The 13,998-nt window shown below is 37.0% G+C and overlaps 61 non-coding genes across 61 annotated transcripts; all 61 read left to right on the forward strand.

Annotated features, from left to right (window-relative positions):
* Positions 1-16: 16 nt before the first annotated feature.
* Trnav-uac (transfer RNA valine (anticodon UAC)) lies at positions 17-89 on the forward strand. The gene has a single exon. It is a non-coding gene; the product is annotated as a tRNA-Val (tRNA).
* A 128-nt stretch (positions 90-217) lies between these two features.
* Trnav-aac (transfer RNA valine (anticodon AAC)) lies at positions 218-290 on the forward strand. The gene has a single exon. It is a non-coding gene; the product is annotated as a tRNA-Val (tRNA).
* Positions 291-418: 128 nt separating this feature from the next.
* On the forward strand, positions 419-491 carry Trnav-uac (transfer RNA valine (anticodon UAC)). Its single transcript has one exon. It is a non-coding gene; the product is annotated as a tRNA-Val (tRNA).
* Positions 492-619: 128 nt separating this feature from the next.
* On the forward strand, positions 620-692 carry Trnav-aac (transfer RNA valine (anticodon AAC)). The gene has a single exon. It is a non-coding gene; the product is annotated as a tRNA-Val (tRNA).
* A 128-nt stretch (positions 693-820) lies between these two features.
* Positions 821-893, forward strand: Trnav-aac (transfer RNA valine (anticodon AAC)). The gene has a single exon. It is a non-coding gene; the product is annotated as a tRNA-Val (tRNA).
* Positions 894-1,624: 731 nt separating this feature from the next.
* Positions 1,625-1,697, forward strand: Trnav-aac (transfer RNA valine (anticodon AAC)). Its single transcript has one exon. It is a non-coding gene; the product is annotated as a tRNA-Val (tRNA).
* A 128-nt stretch (positions 1,698-1,825) lies between these two features.
* Trnav-aac (transfer RNA valine (anticodon AAC)) lies at positions 1,826-1,898 on the forward strand. The gene has a single exon. It is a non-coding gene; the product is annotated as a tRNA-Val (tRNA).
* Positions 1,899-2,026: 128 nt separating this feature from the next.
* Trnav-aac (transfer RNA valine (anticodon AAC)) lies at positions 2,027-2,099 on the forward strand. The gene has a single exon. It is a non-coding gene; the product is annotated as a tRNA-Val (tRNA).
* A 128-nt stretch (positions 2,100-2,227) lies between these two features.
* On the forward strand, positions 2,228-2,300 carry Trnav-aac (transfer RNA valine (anticodon AAC)). Its single transcript has one exon. It is a non-coding gene; the product is annotated as a tRNA-Val (tRNA).
* Positions 2,301-2,629: 329 nt separating this feature from the next.
* On the forward strand, positions 2,630-2,702 carry Trnav-aac (transfer RNA valine (anticodon AAC)). Its single transcript has one exon. It is a non-coding gene; the product is annotated as a tRNA-Val (tRNA).
* Positions 2,703-2,830: 128 nt separating this feature from the next.
* On the forward strand, positions 2,831-2,903 carry Trnav-aac (transfer RNA valine (anticodon AAC)). The gene has a single exon. It is a non-coding gene; the product is annotated as a tRNA-Val (tRNA).
* A 128-nt stretch (positions 2,904-3,031) lies between these two features.
* Positions 3,032-3,104, forward strand: Trnav-aac (transfer RNA valine (anticodon AAC)). The gene has a single exon. It is a non-coding gene; the product is annotated as a tRNA-Val (tRNA).
* Positions 3,105-3,232: 128 nt separating this feature from the next.
* Trnav-aac (transfer RNA valine (anticodon AAC)) lies at positions 3,233-3,305 on the forward strand. The gene has a single exon. It is a non-coding gene; the product is annotated as a tRNA-Val (tRNA).
* Positions 3,306-3,433: 128 nt separating this feature from the next.
* Positions 3,434-3,506, forward strand: Trnav-aac (transfer RNA valine (anticodon AAC)). The gene has a single exon. It is a non-coding gene; the product is annotated as a tRNA-Val (tRNA).
* Positions 3,507-3,634: 128 nt separating this feature from the next.
* On the forward strand, positions 3,635-3,707 carry Trnav-aac (transfer RNA valine (anticodon AAC)). Its single transcript has one exon. It is a non-coding gene; the product is annotated as a tRNA-Val (tRNA).
* Positions 3,708-3,835: 128 nt separating this feature from the next.
* On the forward strand, positions 3,836-3,908 carry Trnav-uac (transfer RNA valine (anticodon UAC)). The gene has a single exon. It is a non-coding gene; the product is annotated as a tRNA-Val (tRNA).
* A 128-nt stretch (positions 3,909-4,036) lies between these two features.
* Positions 4,037-4,109, forward strand: Trnav-aac (transfer RNA valine (anticodon AAC)). The gene has a single exon. It is a non-coding gene; the product is annotated as a tRNA-Val (tRNA).
* A 128-nt stretch (positions 4,110-4,237) lies between these two features.
* Positions 4,238-4,310, forward strand: Trnav-aac (transfer RNA valine (anticodon AAC)). The gene has a single exon. It is a non-coding gene; the product is annotated as a tRNA-Val (tRNA).
* A 128-nt stretch (positions 4,311-4,438) lies between these two features.
* On the forward strand, positions 4,439-4,511 carry Trnav-aac (transfer RNA valine (anticodon AAC)). The gene has a single exon. It is a non-coding gene; the product is annotated as a tRNA-Val (tRNA).
* A 128-nt stretch (positions 4,512-4,639) lies between these two features.
* Positions 4,640-4,712, forward strand: Trnav-aac (transfer RNA valine (anticodon AAC)). The gene has a single exon. It is a non-coding gene; the product is annotated as a tRNA-Val (tRNA).
* Positions 4,713-4,840: 128 nt separating this feature from the next.
* On the forward strand, positions 4,841-4,913 carry Trnav-aac (transfer RNA valine (anticodon AAC)). Its single transcript has one exon. It is a non-coding gene; the product is annotated as a tRNA-Val (tRNA).
* Positions 4,914-5,041: 128 nt separating this feature from the next.
* On the forward strand, positions 5,042-5,114 carry Trnav-aac (transfer RNA valine (anticodon AAC)). The gene has a single exon. It is a non-coding gene; the product is annotated as a tRNA-Val (tRNA).
* Positions 5,115-5,240: 126 nt separating this feature from the next.
* Positions 5,241-5,313, forward strand: Trnav-aac (transfer RNA valine (anticodon AAC)). The gene has a single exon. It is a non-coding gene; the product is annotated as a tRNA-Val (tRNA).
* A 128-nt stretch (positions 5,314-5,441) lies between these two features.
* On the forward strand, positions 5,442-5,514 carry Trnav-aac (transfer RNA valine (anticodon AAC)). The gene has a single exon. It is a non-coding gene; the product is annotated as a tRNA-Val (tRNA).
* Positions 5,515-5,642: 128 nt separating this feature from the next.
* Positions 5,643-5,715, forward strand: Trnav-aac (transfer RNA valine (anticodon AAC)). Its single transcript has one exon. It is a non-coding gene; the product is annotated as a tRNA-Val (tRNA).
* A 128-nt stretch (positions 5,716-5,843) lies between these two features.
* Trnav-aac (transfer RNA valine (anticodon AAC)) lies at positions 5,844-5,916 on the forward strand. The gene has a single exon. It is a non-coding gene; the product is annotated as a tRNA-Val (tRNA).
* A 128-nt stretch (positions 5,917-6,044) lies between these two features.
* Trnav-aac (transfer RNA valine (anticodon AAC)) lies at positions 6,045-6,117 on the forward strand. The gene has a single exon. It is a non-coding gene; the product is annotated as a tRNA-Val (tRNA).
* Positions 6,118-6,245: 128 nt separating this feature from the next.
* On the forward strand, positions 6,246-6,318 carry Trnav-aac (transfer RNA valine (anticodon AAC)). Its single transcript has one exon. It is a non-coding gene; the product is annotated as a tRNA-Val (tRNA).
* A 128-nt stretch (positions 6,319-6,446) lies between these two features.
* Trnav-uac (transfer RNA valine (anticodon UAC)) lies at positions 6,447-6,519 on the forward strand. The gene has a single exon. It is a non-coding gene; the product is annotated as a tRNA-Val (tRNA).
* Positions 6,520-6,647: 128 nt separating this feature from the next.
* Trnav-aac (transfer RNA valine (anticodon AAC)) lies at positions 6,648-6,720 on the forward strand. The gene has a single exon. It is a non-coding gene; the product is annotated as a tRNA-Val (tRNA).
* Positions 6,721-6,848: 128 nt separating this feature from the next.
* Trnav-aac (transfer RNA valine (anticodon AAC)) lies at positions 6,849-6,921 on the forward strand. The gene has a single exon. It is a non-coding gene; the product is annotated as a tRNA-Val (tRNA).
* A 128-nt stretch (positions 6,922-7,049) lies between these two features.
* Positions 7,050-7,122, forward strand: Trnav-aac (transfer RNA valine (anticodon AAC)). The gene has a single exon. It is a non-coding gene; the product is annotated as a tRNA-Val (tRNA).
* Positions 7,123-7,250: 128 nt separating this feature from the next.
* Positions 7,251-7,323, forward strand: Trnav-aac (transfer RNA valine (anticodon AAC)). The gene has a single exon. It is a non-coding gene; the product is annotated as a tRNA-Val (tRNA).
* A 128-nt stretch (positions 7,324-7,451) lies between these two features.
* Positions 7,452-7,524, forward strand: Trnav-aac (transfer RNA valine (anticodon AAC)). Its single transcript has one exon. It is a non-coding gene; the product is annotated as a tRNA-Val (tRNA).
* A 128-nt stretch (positions 7,525-7,652) lies between these two features.
* Trnav-aac (transfer RNA valine (anticodon AAC)) lies at positions 7,653-7,725 on the forward strand. Its single transcript has one exon. It is a non-coding gene; the product is annotated as a tRNA-Val (tRNA).
* A 128-nt stretch (positions 7,726-7,853) lies between these two features.
* Trnav-aac (transfer RNA valine (anticodon AAC)) lies at positions 7,854-7,926 on the forward strand. The gene has a single exon. It is a non-coding gene; the product is annotated as a tRNA-Val (tRNA).
* Positions 7,927-8,054: 128 nt separating this feature from the next.
* Positions 8,055-8,127, forward strand: Trnav-aac (transfer RNA valine (anticodon AAC)). The gene has a single exon. It is a non-coding gene; the product is annotated as a tRNA-Val (tRNA).
* A 128-nt stretch (positions 8,128-8,255) lies between these two features.
* On the forward strand, positions 8,256-8,328 carry Trnav-aac (transfer RNA valine (anticodon AAC)). Its single transcript has one exon. It is a non-coding gene; the product is annotated as a tRNA-Val (tRNA).
* A 128-nt stretch (positions 8,329-8,456) lies between these two features.
* On the forward strand, positions 8,457-8,529 carry Trnav-aac (transfer RNA valine (anticodon AAC)). Its single transcript has one exon. It is a non-coding gene; the product is annotated as a tRNA-Val (tRNA).
* Positions 8,530-8,657: 128 nt separating this feature from the next.
* Trnav-aac (transfer RNA valine (anticodon AAC)) lies at positions 8,658-8,730 on the forward strand. The gene has a single exon. It is a non-coding gene; the product is annotated as a tRNA-Val (tRNA).
* A 128-nt stretch (positions 8,731-8,858) lies between these two features.
* On the forward strand, positions 8,859-8,931 carry Trnav-aac (transfer RNA valine (anticodon AAC)). The gene has a single exon. It is a non-coding gene; the product is annotated as a tRNA-Val (tRNA).
* Positions 8,932-9,059: 128 nt separating this feature from the next.
* Trnav-aac (transfer RNA valine (anticodon AAC)) lies at positions 9,060-9,132 on the forward strand. The gene has a single exon. It is a non-coding gene; the product is annotated as a tRNA-Val (tRNA).
* Positions 9,133-9,260: 128 nt separating this feature from the next.
* Positions 9,261-9,333, forward strand: Trnav-aac (transfer RNA valine (anticodon AAC)). Its single transcript has one exon. It is a non-coding gene; the product is annotated as a tRNA-Val (tRNA).
* Positions 9,334-9,461: 128 nt separating this feature from the next.
* Trnav-uac (transfer RNA valine (anticodon UAC)) lies at positions 9,462-9,534 on the forward strand. Its single transcript has one exon. It is a non-coding gene; the product is annotated as a tRNA-Val (tRNA).
* A 128-nt stretch (positions 9,535-9,662) lies between these two features.
* Trnav-uac (transfer RNA valine (anticodon UAC)) lies at positions 9,663-9,735 on the forward strand. Its single transcript has one exon. It is a non-coding gene; the product is annotated as a tRNA-Val (tRNA).
* Positions 9,736-10,064: 329 nt separating this feature from the next.
* Positions 10,065-10,137, forward strand: Trnav-aac (transfer RNA valine (anticodon AAC)). Its single transcript has one exon. It is a non-coding gene; the product is annotated as a tRNA-Val (tRNA).
* A 329-nt stretch (positions 10,138-10,466) lies between these two features.
* Trnav-aac (transfer RNA valine (anticodon AAC)) lies at positions 10,467-10,539 on the forward strand. The gene has a single exon. It is a non-coding gene; the product is annotated as a tRNA-Val (tRNA).
* A 128-nt stretch (positions 10,540-10,667) lies between these two features.
* On the forward strand, positions 10,668-10,740 carry Trnav-uac (transfer RNA valine (anticodon UAC)). The gene has a single exon. It is a non-coding gene; the product is annotated as a tRNA-Val (tRNA).
* Positions 10,741-11,069: 329 nt separating this feature from the next.
* Trnav-aac (transfer RNA valine (anticodon AAC)) lies at positions 11,070-11,142 on the forward strand. The gene has a single exon. It is a non-coding gene; the product is annotated as a tRNA-Val (tRNA).
* Positions 11,143-11,270: 128 nt separating this feature from the next.
* On the forward strand, positions 11,271-11,343 carry Trnav-aac (transfer RNA valine (anticodon AAC)). Its single transcript has one exon. It is a non-coding gene; the product is annotated as a tRNA-Val (tRNA).
* Positions 11,344-11,672: 329 nt separating this feature from the next.
* Trnav-aac (transfer RNA valine (anticodon AAC)) lies at positions 11,673-11,745 on the forward strand. Its single transcript has one exon. It is a non-coding gene; the product is annotated as a tRNA-Val (tRNA).
* Positions 11,746-11,873: 128 nt separating this feature from the next.
* On the forward strand, positions 11,874-11,946 carry Trnav-uac (transfer RNA valine (anticodon UAC)). The gene has a single exon. It is a non-coding gene; the product is annotated as a tRNA-Val (tRNA).
* A 128-nt stretch (positions 11,947-12,074) lies between these two features.
* On the forward strand, positions 12,075-12,147 carry Trnav-aac (transfer RNA valine (anticodon AAC)). The gene has a single exon. It is a non-coding gene; the product is annotated as a tRNA-Val (tRNA).
* Positions 12,148-12,275: 128 nt separating this feature from the next.
* On the forward strand, positions 12,276-12,348 carry Trnav-aac (transfer RNA valine (anticodon AAC)). The gene has a single exon. It is a non-coding gene; the product is annotated as a tRNA-Val (tRNA).
* Positions 12,349-12,476: 128 nt separating this feature from the next.
* On the forward strand, positions 12,477-12,549 carry Trnav-aac (transfer RNA valine (anticodon AAC)). The gene has a single exon. It is a non-coding gene; the product is annotated as a tRNA-Val (tRNA).
* A 128-nt stretch (positions 12,550-12,677) lies between these two features.
* On the forward strand, positions 12,678-12,750 carry Trnav-aac (transfer RNA valine (anticodon AAC)). Its single transcript has one exon. It is a non-coding gene; the product is annotated as a tRNA-Val (tRNA).
* Positions 12,751-12,878: 128 nt separating this feature from the next.
* Positions 12,879-12,951, forward strand: Trnav-aac (transfer RNA valine (anticodon AAC)). The gene has a single exon. It is a non-coding gene; the product is annotated as a tRNA-Val (tRNA).
* A 128-nt stretch (positions 12,952-13,079) lies between these two features.
* On the forward strand, positions 13,080-13,152 carry Trnav-aac (transfer RNA valine (anticodon AAC)). Its single transcript has one exon. It is a non-coding gene; the product is annotated as a tRNA-Val (tRNA).
* A 329-nt stretch (positions 13,153-13,481) lies between these two features.
* Trnav-aac (transfer RNA valine (anticodon AAC)) lies at positions 13,482-13,554 on the forward strand. The gene has a single exon. It is a non-coding gene; the product is annotated as a tRNA-Val (tRNA).
* A 128-nt stretch (positions 13,555-13,682) lies between these two features.
* Positions 13,683-13,755, forward strand: Trnav-aac (transfer RNA valine (anticodon AAC)). The gene has a single exon. It is a non-coding gene; the product is annotated as a tRNA-Val (tRNA).
* A 128-nt stretch (positions 13,756-13,883) lies between these two features.
* On the forward strand, positions 13,884-13,956 carry Trnav-aac (transfer RNA valine (anticodon AAC)). Its single transcript has one exon. It is a non-coding gene; the product is annotated as a tRNA-Val (tRNA).
* The last annotated feature ends 42 nt before the right edge of the window (positions 13,957-13,998 follow it).

The raw sequence follows: 13,998 nt of genomic DNA on the forward strand, positions 1-13,998 counted from the left end.
TCTATACCTTGGTAACGGTTCTGTGGTGTAGTGGTTATCACATCTGCATTACACGCAGAAAGTCGTGAGTTCGAACCTCGCCGGGACCTAAGCTTTTGCCTTCATCTTAACTGTTACATTGAAAAAATACCAAAATTTCTTTGGAAATCATTACCTTTTCATTGTTTTGGATACAAATTAATCAACTTTTAGATAAAACTCTCTATAGATCGGCAACGGTTCTGTGGTGTAGTGGTTATCACATCTGCTTAACACGCAGAAAGTCGCGAGTTCGAACCTCGCCGGAACCTATGCTTTTGTCTTCATCTTAACTGTTACATTGAAAAAATACCAAAATTTCTTTGGAAATCATAACCTTTTCATTGTTTTGGATACAAATTAATCAACTTTTAGATAAAACTCTCTATAGATCGGCAACGGTTCTGTGGTGTAGTAGTAATCACATCTGCTTTACACGCAGAAAGTCGCGAGTTCGAACCTCGCCGGAACCTATGCTTTTGTCTTCATCTTAACTGTTACATTGAAAAAATACCAAAATTTCTTTGGAAATCTTTACCTTTTCATTGTTTTGGATACAAATTCATCAACTTTTAGATAAAACTCTCTATAGATCGGCAACGGTTCTGTGGTGTAGTGGTTATCACATCTGCTTAACACGCAGAAAGTCGAAAGTTCGAACCTCGCCGGAACCTATGCTTGTGTCTTCATCTAAACTGTTACATTGAAAAAATACCAAAATTTCTTTGGAAATCATTACCTTTTCATTGTTTTGGATACAAATTGATCAACTTTTAGATAAAACTCTCTATACATTGGCAACGGTTCTGTGGTGTAGTGGTTATCACATCTGCTTAACACGCAGAAAGTCGCGAGTTCGAACCTCGCCGGAACCTATTCTTTTGTTTTCATCTTTAATGTTACATTGACAAAATACCAAAATTTCTTTGGAAATCATTACCTTTTCATTGTTTTGGATACAAATTGATCAGCTTTTAGATAAAACTCTCTATAGATCGGCAACGGTTCTGTGGAGTAGTAGTTATCACATCTGCTTTACACGCAGAAAGTCGTGACTTCGAACTTCGCCGGACCCTATGCTTTTGTCTTCATCTTAACTGTTACATTGAAAAAATACCAAAATTTCTTTGGAAATCATTACCTTTTCATTGTTTTGGATACAAATTCATCAACTTTTAGATAAAACTCTCTATAGATCGGCAACGGTTCTGTGGTGTAGTGGTTATCACATCTGCTAAACACGCAGAAAGTCGCGAGTTCGAACCTTTCCGGAACCTATGCTTGTGTCTTCATCTTAACTGTTACATTGAAAAAATACCAAAATTTCTTTGGAAATCATTACCTTTTCATTGTTTTGGATACAAATTGATCAGCTTTTAGATAAAACTCTCTATAGATCGGCAACGGTTCTGTGGTCTAGTGGTTATCACATCTGCATTACACGCAGAAAGTCGTGAGTTCGAACCTCGCCGGGACCTATGCTTTTGCCTTCATCTTAACTGTTACATTGAAAAAATACCAAAATTTCTTTGGAAATCATTACCTTTTAATTGTTTTGGATACAAATTAATCAACTTTTAGATAAAACTCTCTATAGATCGGCAACGGTTCTGTGGTGTAGTGGTTATCACATCTGCTTAACACGCAGAAAGTCGCGAGTTCGAACCTCGCCGGAACCTATGCTTTTGTCTTCATCTTAACTGTTACATTGAAAAAATACCAAAATTTCTTTGGAAATCATTACCTTTTCATTGTTTTGGATACAAATTAATCAACTTTTAGATAAAACTCTCTATAGATCGGCAACGGTTCTGTGGTGTAGTGGTAATCACATCTGCTTAACACGCAGAAAGTCGCGAGTTCGAACTTCGCCGGAACCTATGCTTTTGTCTTCATCTTAACTGTTACATTGAAAAAATACCAAAATTTCTTTGGAAATCATTACCTTTTCATTGTTTTGGATACAAATTCATCAACTTTTAGATAAAACTCTCTATAGATCCGCAACGGTTCTGTGGTGTAGTGGTTATCACATCTGCTTAACACGCAGAAAGTCGCGAGTTCGAACCTCGCCAGAACCTATGCTTTTGCCTTCATCTTAACTGTTACATTGAAAAAATACCAAAATTTCTTTGGAAATCATTACCTTTTCATTGTTTTGGATACAAATTCATCAACTTTTAGATAAAACTCTCTATGGATCGGCAACGGTTCTGTGGTGTAGTGGTTATCACATCTGCTTAACACGCAGAAAGTCGTGAGTTCGAACTTCGCCGGAACCTATGCTTTTGTCTTCATCTTAACTGTTACATTGAAAAAATACCAAAATTTCTTTGGAAATCATTACCTTTTCATTGTTTTGGATACAAATTCATCAACTTTTAGATAAAACTCTCTATTGATCGGCAACGGTTCTGTGGTGTAGTGGTTATCACATCTGCTTAACACGCAGAAAGTCGCGAGTTCGAACTTTTCCGGAACCTATGCTTTTGTCTTCACTTTAACTGGTAAATTGAAAAAATACCAAAATTTCTTTGGAAATCATTACCTTTTCATTGTTTTGGATACAAATTCATCAAGTTTTAGATAAAACTCTCTATAGATCGGCAACGGTTCTGTGGTATAGTGGTTATCACATCTGCTTAACACGCAGAAAGTCGCGAGGTCGAACCTCGCCGGAACCTATGCTTTTGTCTTCATCTTAACTGTTACATTGAAAAAATACCAACATTTCTTTGGAAATCATTACCTTTTCATTGTTTTGGATACAAATTCATCAACTTTTAGATAAAACTCTCTATAGATCGGCAACGGTTCTGTGGTGTAGTGGTTATCACATCTGCTTAACACGCAGAAAGTCGCGAGGTCGAACCTCGCCGGAACCTATGCTTTTGTCTTCATCTTAACTGTTACATTGAAAAAATACCAAAATTTCTTTGGAAATCATTACCTTTAAATTGTTTTGGATACAAATTCATCAACTTTTAGATAAAACTCTCTATAGATCGGCAACGGTTCTGTGGTGTAGTGGTTATCACATCTGCTTAACACGCAGAAAGTCGCGAGGTCGAACCTCGCCGGAACCTATGCTTTTGTCTTCATCTTAACTGTTACATTGAAAAAATACCAAAATTTCTTTGGAAATCATTACCTTTAAATTGTTTTGGATACAAATTCATCAACTTTTAGATAAAACTCTCTATAGATCGGCAACGGTTCTGTGGTGTAGTGGTTATCACATCTGCTTAACACACAGAAAGTCGCGAGTTCGAACCTCGCCGGAACCTATATTTTTATCTTCATCTTAACTGTTACATTGACAAAATACCAAAATTTCTTTGGAAATCATTACCTTTTCATTGTTTTGGATACAAATTAATCCACTTTTAGATAAAACTCTCTATAGATCGGCAACGGTTCTGTAGTGTAGTGGTTATCACATCTGCTTAACACGCAGAAAGTCGCGAGTTCGAACCTCGCCGGAACCTATGCTTTTGTCTTCACTTTAACTGGTACATTGACAAAATACCAAAATTTCTTTGGAAATCATTAACTTTTCATTGTTTTGGATACAAATTCATCAACTTTTAGATAAAACTCTCTATAGATCGGCAACGGTTCTGTGGTGTAATGGTTATCACATCTGCTTAACACGCAGAAAGTCGCGAGTTCGAACCTCGCCGGAACCTATGTTTTTATCTTCATCTTAACTGTTACATTGACAAAATACCAAAATTTCTTTGGAAATCATTACCTTTTCATTGTTTTGGATACAAATTCATCAACTTTTAGATAAAACTCTCTATAGATCGGCAACGGTTCTGTGGTGTAGTGGTTATCACATCTGCTTTACACGCAGAAAGTCGCGAGTTCGAACCTCGCCGAAACCTATGCTTTTGTCTTAATCTGAACTGGAACATTGAAAAAATACCAAAATTTCTTTGGAAATCATTATCTTTTCATTGTTTTGGATACAAATTCATCAACCTTTAGATAAAACTCTCTATAGATCGGCAACGGTTCTGTGGTGTAGTGGTTATCACATCTGCTTAACACGCAGAAAGTCGCGAGTTCGAACCTCGCCGGAACCTATGTTTTTATCTTCATCTTAACTGTTACATTGAAAAAATACCAACATTTCTTTGGAAATCATTACCTTTTAATTGTTTTGGATACAAATTCATCAACTTTTAGATAAAACTCTCTATAGATCGGCAACGGTTCTGTGGTGTAATGGTTATCACATCTGCTTAACACGCAAAAAGTCGCGAGTTCGAACCTCGCCGGAACCTATGCTTTTGTTTTCACCTTAACTGGTACACTGAAAAAATACCAAAATTTCTTTGGAAATCATTACCTTTTCATTGTTTTGGATACAAATTCATCAACTTTTAGATAAAACTCTCTATAGATCGGCAACGGTTCTGTGGTGTAGTGGTTATCACATCTGCTTAACACGCAGAAAGTCGCGAGTTCGAACCTCGCCGGAACCTTTGCTTTTGTCTTCACCTTAACTGTTACATTGAAAAAATACCAAAATTTCTTTGGAAATCATTACCTTTTCATTGTTTTGGATACAAATTCATCAACTTTTAGATAAAACTCTCTATAGATCGGCAACGGTTCTGTGGTGTAGTGGTTATCACATCTGCTTAACACGCAGAAAGTCGCGAGTTCGAACCTCGCCGGAACCTATGCTTTTGTCTTCACCTTAACTGTTACATTGAAAAAATACCAAAATTTCTTTGGAAATCATTACCTTTTCATTGTTTTGGATACAAATTCATCAACATTTAGATAAAACTCTTTATAGATCGGCAACGGTTCTGTGGTGTAGTGGTTATCACATCTGCTTAACACGCAGAAAGTCGCGAGTTCGGACCTCGCTGGAACCTTTGCTTTTGTCTTCACCTTAACTGGTACATTGAAAAAATACCAAAATTTTTTTGGAAATCATTACCTTTTCATTGTTTTGGATACAAATTCATCAAGTTTTAGATAAAACTCTCTATAGATCGGCAACGGTTCTGTGGTGTAGTGGTTACCACATCTGCTTAACACGCAGAAAGTCGCGAGTTCGAACCTCGCCGGAACCTATGCTTTGTCTTCACTTAACTGGAACCTTGAAAAAATACCAAAATTTCTTTGGAAATCATTACCTTTTCATTGTTTTGGATACAAATTCATCAACTTTTAGATAAAACTCTCTATAGATCGGCAACGGTTCTGTGGTGTAGTGGTTATCACATCTGCTTAACACGCAGAAAGTCGCGAGTTCGAACCTCGCCGGAACCTATGCTTTTGTCTTCATCTGTAATGGAACATTGAAAAAATACCAAAATTTCTTTGGAAATCATTACCTTTTCATTGTTTTGGATACAAATTAATCAACTTTTAGATAAAACTCTCTATAGATCGGCAACGGTTCTGTGGTGTAGTGGTTATCACATCTGCTTAACACGCAGAAAGTCGCGAGTTCGAACCTCGCCGGAACCTATGCTTTTGTCTTCATCTGTACTGGAACATTGAAAAAAAAACAAAATTTCTTTGGAAATCATTACCTTTTCATTGTTTTGGATACAAATTCTTCAACTTTTAGATAAAACTCTCTATAGATCGGCAACGGTTCTGTGGTGTAGTGGTTATCAAATCTGCTTAACACGCAGAAAGTTGCGAGTTCGAACCTCGTCGGAACCTATGCTTTTGTCTTCACTTTAACTGGTACATTGACAAAATACCAAAATTTCTTTGGAAATCAGTACCTTTTCATTGTTTTGGATACAAATTGATCAACTTTTAGATACAACTCTCTATATATCGGCAACGGTTCTGTGGTGTAGTGGTTATCACATCTGCTTAACACGCAGAAAGTCGCGAGTTCGAACCTCGCCGGAACCTATGCTTTTGTCTTCACCTTAACTAGTACATTGACAAAATACCAAAATTTATTTGGTAATCATTACCTTTTAATTGTTTTGGATACAAATTGATCCACTTTTAGATAAAACTCTCTATAGATCGGCAACGGTTCTGTGGTGTAGTGGTTATCACATCTGCTAAACACGCAGAAAGTCGCGAGTTCGAACCTCGCCGGAACCTATGCTTTTGTCTTCACCTTAACTGGTACACTGAAAAAATAACAAAATTTCTTTGGAAATCATTACCTTTTCATTGTTTTGGATACAAATTCATCAACTTTTAGATAAAACTCTCTTTAGATCGGCAACGGTTCTGTGGTGTAGTGGTTATCACACCTGCTTAACACGTAGAAAGTCGCGAGTTCGAACCTCGCCGGAACCTATACTTTTGTCTTCACCTTAACTGGTACACTGAAAAAATAACAAAATTTCTTTGGAAATCATTACCTTTTCATTGTTTTGGATACAAATTCATCAACTTTTAGATAAAACTCTCTATAGATCGGCAACGGTTCTGTGGTGTAGTGGTTATCACATCTGCTTTACACGCAGAAAGTCGCGAGTTCGAACCTTGCCGGAACCTATGCTTTTGTCTTCACCTAAACTGGTACACTGAAAAAATAACAAAATTTTTTTGGAAATCATTACGTTTTCATTGTTTTGGATACAAATTCATCAACTGTTAGATAAAACTCTCTATAGATCGGCAACGGTTCTGTGGTGTAGTGGTTATCACATCTGCTTAACACGCAGAAAGTCGCGAGTTCGAACCTCGCTGGAACCTATTCTTTTGTCTTCACTTTAACTGGTACATTGACAAAATACCAAAATTTCTTTGGAAATCATTACCTTTTCATTGTTTTGGATACAAATTAATCCACTTTTAGATAAAACTCTCTATAGATCGGCAACGGTTCTGTGGTGTAGTGGTTATCACATCTGCTTAACACGCAGAAAGTCGCGAGTTCGAACCTCGCCGGAACCTATGCTTTTGTCTTCATCTTAACTGGTACATTGAAAAAATACCAAAATTTCTTTGGAAATCAGTACCTTTTCATTGTTTTGGATACAAATTAATCCACTTTTAGATAAAACACTCTATAGAGCGGCAACGGTTCTGTGGTGTAGTGGTTATCACATCGGCTTAACACGCAGAAAGTTGCGAGTTCGACCCTCGCCGGAACCTATGTTTCTGTTTTCATCTTAACTGTTACATTGAAAAAATACCAAATTTTCTTTGGAAATCATTACTTTTTAATTGTTGTGGATACAAATTAATCCACAATTAGATAAAACTCTCTATAGATCGGCAACGGTTCTGTGGTGTAGTGGTTATCACATCTGCTTAACACGCAGAAAGTCGCGAGTTCGAACCTCGCCGGAACCTATGCTTTTGTCTTCATCTTAACTGTTACATTGAAAAAATACCAAAATTTCTTTGGAAATCATTACCTTTTCATTGTTTTGGATACAAATTAATCCACAATTAGATAAAACTCTCTATAGATCGGCAACGGTTCTGTGGTGTAGTGGTTATCACATCTGCTTAACACGCAGAAAGTCGCGAGTTCGAACCTCGCCCGAACTTATGCTTTTGTCTTCATCTTAACTGTTACATTGAAAAAATACCAAAATTTCTTTGGAAATCAGTACCTTTTCATTGTTTTGGATACATTTTCATCCATTTTTAGATAAAACTCTCTATAGATCGGCAACGGTTCTGTGGTGTAGTGGTTATCACATCTGCTTAACACGCAGAATGTCGCGAGTTCGAACCTTGCCGGAACCTATGCTTTTGTCTTCATCTTAACTGTTACATTGAAAAAATACCAAAATTTCTTTGGAAATCATTACCTTTTAATTGTTTTGGATACAAATTCATCAACTTTTAGATAAAACTCTCTATAGATCGGCAACGGTTCTGTGGTGTAATGGTTATCACATCTGCTTAACACGCAGAAAGTCGCGAGTTCGAACCTCGCCGGAACCTATGCTTTTGTCTTCACCTTAACTGGTACACTGAAAAAATAACAAAATTTCTTTGGAAATCATTACCTTTTCATTGTTTTGGATACAAATTCATCAACTTTTAGATAAAACTCTCTATAGATCAGCAACGGTTCTGTGGTGTAGTGGTTATCACATCTGCTTAACACGCAGAAAGTCGCGAGTTCGAACCTCGCCGCAACCTGTGCTTTTGTCTTCATCTTAACTGTTACATTGATAAAATACCAAAATTTCTTTGGAAATCAGTACCTTTTCATTGTTTTGGATACAAATTAATCAACTTTTAGATAAAACTCTCTATAGATCGGCAACGGTTCTGTGGTGTAGTGGTTATCACATCTGCTTAACACGCAGAAAGTCGCGAGTTCGAACCTTGCCGGAACCTGTGCTTTTGTCTTCATCTTAACTGTTACATTGATAAAATACCAAAATTTCTTTGGAAATCAGTACCTTTTCATTGTTTTGGATACAAATTAATCCACTTTTAGATAAAACTCTCTATAGATCGGCAACGGTGCTGTGGTGTAGTGGTTATCACATCTGCTTAACACGCAGAAAGTCGCGAGTTCGAACCTCGCCGGAACCTGTGCTTTTGTCTTCATCTTAACTGTTACATTGATAAAATACCAAAATTTCTTTGGAAATCAGTACCTTTTCATTGTTTTGGATACAAATTAATCCACTTTTAGATATAACTCTCTATAGATCGGCAACGGTTCTGTGGTGTAGTGGTTATCACATCTGCTTAACACGCAGACAGTTGCGAGGTCGAACCTCGCCGGAACCTATACTTTTGTCTTCATCTTAACTGTTACATTGATAAAATACCAAAATTTCTTTGGAAATCATTACTTTTTAATTGTTTTGGATACAAATTAATCGACTTTTAGATAAAACTCTCTATAGATCGGCACCGGTTCTGTGGTGTAGTGGTTATCACATCTGCTTAACACGCAGAAAGTCGCGAGTTCGAACCTCGCCGGAACCTGTGCTTTTGTCTTCATCTTAACTGTTACATTGATAAAATACCAAAATTTCTTTGGAAATCATTACTTTTTAATTGTTTTGGATACAAATTAATCCACGTTAAGATAAAACTCTCTATAGATCGGCACCGGTTCTGTGGTGTAGTGGTTATCACATCTGCTTAACACGCAGAAAGTCGCGAGTTCGAACCTCGCCGGAACCTGTGCTTTTGTCTTAATCTTAACTGTTACATTGATAAAATACCAAAATTTCTTTGGAAATCATTACTTTTTAATTGTTTTGGATACAAATTAATCAACTTTTAGATAAAACTCTCTATAGATCGGCACCGGTTCTGTGGTGTAGTGGTTATCACATCTGCTTAACACGCAGAAAGTCGCGAGTTCGAACCTCGCCGGAACCTGTGCTTTTGTCTTCATCTTAACTGTTACATTGAAAAAATACCAAAATTTCTTTGGAAATCATTACCTTTTCATTGTTTTGGATACAAATTCATCAACTTTTAGATAAAACTCTCTTTAGATCGGCGACGGTTCTGTGTTGTAGTGGTTATCACATCTGCTTTACACGCAGAAAGTCGCGAGTTCGAACCTCGCCGGAACCTATGCTTTTGTCTTCACTTTAACTGGTACATTGACAAAATACCAAAATTTCTTTGGAAATCATTACCTTTTCATTGTTTTGGATACAAATTAAACAACTTTTAGATAAAACTCTCTATAGATCGGCAACGGTTCTGTGGTGTAGTGGTTATCACATCTGCTTTACACGCAGAAAGTCACGAGTTCGAACCTCGCCGGAACCTATGCTTTTGTCTTCACTTTAACTGGTACATTGACAAAATACCAAAATTTCTTTGGAAATCATTACCTTTTCATTGTTTTGGATACAAATTAAACAACTTTTAGATAAAACTCTCTATAGATCGGCAACGGTTCTGTGGTGTAGTGGTTATCACATCTTCTTAACACGCAGAAAGTCGCGAGTTCGAACCTACCCGGAACCTATGCTTTTGTCTTCACTTTAACTGGTACATTGAAAAAATACCAAAATTTCTTGGGAAATCATTACTTTTTCATTGTTTTGGATACAAATTCATCAAGTTTTAGATAAATCTCTCTTTAGATCAGCAACGGTTCTGTGGTGTAGTGGTTATCACATCTGCTTAACACGCAGAAAGTCGCGAGTTCGAACCTCGCCGGAACCTATGCTTTTGTCTTCACCTTAACTGGTACATTGACAAAATACCAAAATTTCTTTGGAAATCATTACCTTTTCATTGTTTTGGATACAAATTCATCAACTTTTAGATAAAACTCTCTATAGATAGGCAACGGTTCTGTGGTGTAGTTGTTATCACATCTGCTTTACACGGAGAAAGTCGCGAGTTCGAACCTCGCCGGAACCTATACTTTTGTCTTCACTTTAACTGGTACATTGACAAAATACCAAAATTTCTTTGGAAATCATTACCCTTTCATTGTTTTGGATACAAATTAATCGACTTTTAGATAAAACTCTCTTTAGATCAGCAACGGTTCTGTGGTGTAGTGGTTATCACATCTGCTTAACACGCAGAAAGTCGCGAGATCGAACCTCGCCGGAACCTATGCTTTTGTCTTCACCTTAACTGGTACATTGACAAAATACCAAAATTTCTTTGGAAATCATTCCCTGTTCATTGTTTTGGATACAAATTGATCAACTTTTAGATAAAACTCTCTATGGATAGGCAACGGTTCTGTGGTGTAGTGGTTATCACATCTGCTTTACACGCAGAAAGTCGCGAGTTCGAACCTCGCCGGAACCTATGCTTTTTGTCTTCACTTTAACTGGTACATTGACAAAATACCAAAATTTCTTTGGAAATAATTACCTTTTCATTGTTTTGGATACAAATTCATCAACTTTTAGATAAAACTGTCTATAGATCGGCAACGGTTCTGTGGTGTAGTGGTTATCACGTCTGCTTAACACGCAGAAAGTCGGCAGTTCGAACCTCGCCGGAACCTATGCTTTTGTCTTCACTTTAACTGGTACATTGACAAAATACCAAAATTTCTTTGGAAATCATTACCTTTTCATTTTTTTGGATACAAATTCATCTAGTTGTGATAAAACTCTCTTTAGATCAGCAACGGTTCTGTGGTGTAGCGGTTATCACATCTGCTTAACACGCAGAAAGTCGCGAGTTCGAACCTCGCCGGAACCTAAGATTTTGTCTTCACTTTAACTGGTACATTGACAAAATACCAAAATTTCCTGGGAAATCATTACCTTTTCATTGTTTTGGATACAAATTCATCCACTTTAAGATAAAACTCTCTATAGATCGGCAGCGGTTCTGTGGTGTAGTGGTTATCACATCTGCTTAACACGTAGACAGTCGCGAGTTCGAACCTCGCCGGAACCTATGCTTTTGTCTCCACCTTAACTGGTACATTGACAAAATACCAAAATTTCTTTGGAAATCATTACCTTTTCATTGTTTTGGATACAAATTCATCAACTTTTAGATAAAACTCTCTATAGATCGGCAACGGTTTTGTCGTGTAGTTGTTATCACATCTGCTTTACACGCAGAAAGTCGCGAGTTCGAACCTCGCCGGAACCTATGCTTTTGTCTTCACTTTAACTGGTACATTGACAAAATACCAAAATTTATTTGGAAATCATTACCTTTTCATTGTTTTGGATACAAATTGATCAACTTTTAGATAAAACTCTCTATAGATCGGCAACGGTTCTGTGGTGTAGTGGTTATCACATCTGCTTAACACGCAGAAAGTCGCGAGTTCGAACCTCGCCGGAACCTATGCTTTTGTCTTCACTTTAACAGGTACATTGACAAAATACCAAAATTTCTTTGGAAATCATTACCTTTTCATTGTTTTGGATACAAATTCATCAACTTTAAGATAAAACTCTCTGTAGATCGGCAACGGTTCTGTGGTGTAGTGGTTATCACATCTGCTTTACACGCAGAAAGTCGCGAGTTCGAACCTCGCCGGAACCTATGCTTTTGTTTTCACTTTAACTGGTACATTGACAAAATACCAAAATTTCTTTGGAAATCATTACCTTTTCATTGTTTTGGATACAAATTCATCAACTTTTAGATAAAACTCTCTTTAGATCAGCAACGGTTCTGTGGTGTAGTGGTTATCACATCTGCTTAACACGCAGAAAGTCGCGAGTTCGAACCTCGCCGGAACCTATACTTTTGTCTTCACTTTAACTGGTACATTGACAAAATACCAAAATTTCTTTGGAAATCATTACCTTTTCATTGTTTTGGATAAAAATTCATCAACCTTTATATACAACTCTCTATAGATCGGCAACGGTTCTGTAGTGTAGTGGTTATCACATCTGCTTAACACGCAGAAAGTCGCGAGTTCGAACCTGGCCGGAACCTATACTTTTGTCTTCACTTTAACTGGTACATTGACAAAATACCAAAATTTCTTTGGAAATCATTACCTTTTCATTGTTTTGGATACAAATTCATCAACTTTAAGATAAAACTCTCTATAGATCGGCAACGGTTCTGTGGTGTAGTGGTTATCACATCTGCTTAACACGCAGACAGTCGCGAGTTCGAACCTCGCCGGAACCTATGCTTTTGTTTTCACTTTAACTGGTACATTGACAAAATACTAAAATTTATTTGGAAATCATTACCTTTTCATTGTTTTGGATACAAATTGATCAACTTTTAGATAAAACTCTCTATAGATCGGCAACGGTTCTGTGGTGTAGTGATTATCACATCTGCTTAACACGCAGAAAGTCGCGAGTTCGAACCTCGCCGGAACCTATGCTTTTGCCTTCATCTTAACTGGTACATTGACAAAATACCAAAATTTCTTTGGAAATCATTACCTTTTCATTGTTTTGTATACAAATTCATCAACCTTTAGATAAAACTCTCTATAGATCGGCAACGGTTCTGTGGTGTAGTGGTTATCACATCTGCTTAACACGCAGAAAGTCGCGCGTTCGAACCTCGCCGGAACCTATGCTTTTGTTTTCACTTTAACTGGTACATTGACAAAATACAAAAATTTCTTTGGAAATCATTACCTTTTCATTGTTTTGGATACAAATTGATCAAGCTTTAGATAAAACTCTCTATAGATCGGCAACGGTTCTGTGGTGTAGTTGTTATCACATCTGCTTAACACGCAGAAAGTCGCGAGTTCGAACCTCGCCGGAACCTATGCTTTTGTTTTCACTTTAACTGTTACATTGAAAAAATACCAAAATTTCTTTGGAAATCATTACCTTTTCATTGTTTTGGATACAAATTGATCAACTTTTAGATAAAACTCTCTATAGATCGGCAACGGTTCTGTGGTGTAGTGGTTATCACATCTGCTTAACACGCAGAAAGTAACGAGTTCGAACCTCAACGGAACCTATGCTTTTGTCTTCACTTTAACTGGTACATTGACAAAATACCAAAATTTCTTTGGAAATCATTACCTTTTCATTGTTTTGGATACAAATTCATCAACTTTAAGATAAAACTCTCTATAGATCGGCAACGGTTCTGTGGTGTAGTGGTTATCACATCTGCTTAACACGCAGACAGTCGCGAGTTCGAACCTCGCCGGAACCTATGCTTTTGTTTTCACTTTAACTGGTACATTGACAAAATACTAAAATTTATTTGGAAATCATTACCTTTTCATTGTTTTGGATACAAATTGATCAACTTTTAGATAAAACTCTCTATAGATCGGCAACGGTTCTGTGGTGTAGTGATTATCACATCTGCTTAACACGCAGAAAGTCGCGAGTTCGAACCTCGCCGGAACCTATGCTTTTGCCTTCATCTTAACTGGTACATTGACAAAATACCAAAATTTCTTTGGAAATCATTACCTTTTCATTGTTTTGTATACAAATTCATCAACCTTTAGATAAAACTCTCTATAGATCGGCAACGGTTCTGTGGTGTAGTGGTTATCACATCTGCTTAACACGCAGAAAGTCGCGCGTTCGAACCTCGCCGGAACCTATGCTTTTGTTTTCACTTTAACTGGTACATTGACAAAATACA

The sequence above is a fragment of the Euprymna scolopes genome, chromosome 46, assembly GCF_053919585.1.
Source record: "Euprymna scolopes isolate OS-2025 chromosome 46, ASM5391958v1, whole genome shotgun sequence".
Taxonomy (NCBI): Eukaryota; Metazoa; Mollusca; class Cephalopoda; order Sepiida; family Sepiolidae; genus Euprymna; species Euprymna scolopes.